Source organism: Buceros rhinoceros, unplaced genomic scaffold, assembly GCF_000710305.1.
Source record: "Buceros rhinoceros silvestris isolate BGI_N320 unplaced genomic scaffold, ASM71030v1 scaffold3510, whole genome shotgun sequence".
NCBI lineage: Eukaryota > Metazoa > Chordata > Aves > Bucerotiformes > Bucerotidae > Buceros > Buceros rhinoceros.
The window spans coordinates 45,027-48,167 of NW_010387712.1; positions in this window are offsets into that span (position 1 = coordinate 45,027).

The window sequence follows — 3,141 nt, forward strand, 5'->3', positions numbered from 1 at the left end:
TTTGCAAATATTAAATATGGATACCATTAATAGAACCCCTTGCATAAATTTTACACCAAAATAACTGAAGATTTTTAATCTTTCAGAAAACTACTATCCTAATAACACTGCTGTATATATTTTAATGACACACTGATCTCTATTACTACAACAGAGGTATAGTTTACTGTCACCAACTAAACACATCTTACAAACCTAAAGTCTACACAGCACAAGTTCTGTATGTTTTATGAATGTTTCTCAAATTGATCTGATAGAGTGTGACATGAAAATTTTTGTGTTCTAACTTCCTTGCACTGCAGAATGATATCAGGAAGGAATCACCCAAATAATTACAAAAATCCAAAAGACTCAGTGATTCTGTTTGAATCACTGGAGTACAGGCCCCTTCCACTACACATAGCGGAAGAATGAAAAAATGTGAACAAAAAATTATGTTAAGGACGATAATGTTAACTGCAGGAAACACAATGCACTGAAAGTTATCATTCATTGGCATATTAATATGTTTTGCTGTCACATTATAAAATCATGGTATATATTTCAAGTAATAAATATGAAAATGCAAAAATGAAAAACAGCTATTAATAAACCAAATGAGACAGAATAACTATATACTTTTCACCTTCTAATACTGTTTTTTGTCTTCCCACTATGCATATATACATATATGTCTCCTAAATACACTACTGATAGATTGTGTAGGTACAAGTTAGGCTAAGAACCTAACAAAAGAATCAGAGGTGTTAGAAGCAGCTGGAGTTCCATCTCTGCTATCAAAAACAGTAAAAGAATATCGCATTCTCAGTCATTCTTTATTGGTGCATTGGCTCCAACTACAGTGCCATCAAAGATGTTAAGGATTGTTAATTGTTAAGGATTGTTAAGAATTTCTTGTCTCCTCCAGCTTCCAGCAGTCACTTGAACCAGACTCAGCTGTCCATCCTGCGTAGTGTCCTTACCAGGTTACAAACGTGATGCACAAATACTGAGAAAAACTGCCCAATAAAAGTCATCATGTGAAATTATCCTGTGTAACTGAAGTGTAATTTTAAATGAAATTTCACCTACTGTTTAACTGAAAACCATTGCCTTGGAAAAGGCCTAGCAACAAAACCCCTGAACGAGCGTCACCCTTTTTAAGTACTGCAGATACTGAAGAGATAATTATGGCATTTCTTATTTTCCACAGATACATTCATTCCTTCTTGCATTTCCTTAAATTATTTTGCTTTTTATGTTTTTGAAAGTGATGAAAATGAAACTGTATTACCTACCAACTCTTGATTTCTCCACAGAAGACTTTTTTGTTTAGGACTGTATGACATGAAGAAATTCACAAATATTTCTAATTTGTTAGTATTCAGAAGTTCTAGATAAGATGTGCACCAAGTTCTTTGTGTATTTGAAGTGACTCAAATCTGTCAAAAAGAAGAGGACTTGCCTCTTATTCTGCCCCCCCCCCCGCCTTTCTTTCTTCCCTTCAAGGGAAGAAAGATGGCAACTATTAATATAAACTCTACTGCCACAATCATTAAAGATTCAAGCATAACAAGAGAGTATAGCTCCCTTTTAGTAGACTGAAACACATCTATTCTAATTGAGATTAATCTTGAAATTAAAGGTACACAGTGTTTATTGTTTCTTTAGACACTGAGCATAAAAATCTATGAGTTTTGTTGCACATTTGGTTTTGGTTTGTTTGGGTTTTTTTTTAAACTGCTATTGAAGTATGAACTGATCATATAATAGAATTTTTTTTCTGTGCTCAGGAATCTAGTACTTGGAAAACATGTAGACATCTTGTAATTATACATCGTCTTGAAAGAAATTTCTAGTTAGAGAGCAGAGAATAGCAGAAAAAATAAATGATTTCCTGAATCAGAAAGGGTGATTTAAAACAGCTGTATTCAAAGTGCCAGAAACTGAAAATTACTTCTGGAACACCCAGGAGCATGGAGTGTTTGAAGATAAACCTCAGTCGTACTAACATATTTCCAAAGAATAATTCTGATGATAGTCAACTAATGTTTTGTTCCGTGAACAAAGAACTTCTGTGCCAGATGTTGTGGAGGGCTCGTTGGTCTTTATATTCATCCTGTTCATGTGTCAGGAAAAAACAACCCTCTTGGAGGAACTGTATTTTGATAATTTCTAGAGGTACCTGCTATGAGTACTTCACCATACAGGAAAGCAGTTATAGTAAAGCAATTTAATTACTTAAGCTTGTGGTTTCTCTTAAGTACTTGTTTGTTTTTTCCACTGTGCAAGTATATTCAGGTTTTGGTTTATTTGTTTTGGAAAAAATGACTGCTTATCTAAAGTTTGGTAATGTAGTCAGCAGTCCTGTGTAAATATTCACCATTTGCTAACTATTTGGGTTGCATTGAGAAAAAAAAAAAGTACCTGTAATGGTCTAGAAGAATATATTTCTCCACGTTTTCACTTTTGTGGTTTTTTTTTTCCTCTTGCTTTTAAAACATTACATTATTCAACAAAAAGTTTGTGAAACTGTTACATTAAACTCATGGAAATACATAACTTAGTTACATATTTCGAGAAAGCATGGAAAATATGTTTTGAACTAATGTCGTAGGCTTCAAGTTGCACAAAAAGGTTTTTTATGTTACATTCTATCAAAGAAACAATGCAGCCTTTTGGCAAGTACACAGTCCTACACTGATGAAAGGAGTTGTCGCAGGTTGAAAAAGGGGGGCTGTTTCCCACCAAAAGGGATGCGGCAAAATAGTGTGTCGGCTGGAAAAGCAAAACCAGCCAAACCACACACAAAAAACTTTTGATGCTTGTTAATGGCTTATCAGCACGTTAACGAGATCATTAAGGCTTTAGTTGGGCAAAGGAAATGATAACACACAGACTACATATGAAAAGGATAGAAACAGAAAAGTTTAATAGAAAAATGTCCCGAAAGTAAAATCATTTTCGAAGTTAAACCAGACTGGAAAAGGGAGAGAAAGAGATAAAGGAAGAATAGATAAAAGTGTACAGTTACATATAAAATCTCCCGATCGGAACGATCCCCGCTTACAAACAAACTCCCCCTCCACAACGGCTCACCACGCCAGTGGGGGGGGAGGTGGAGGGAAGAGTCCAATCCGTTCACCTGATGAAGAGTTCTCG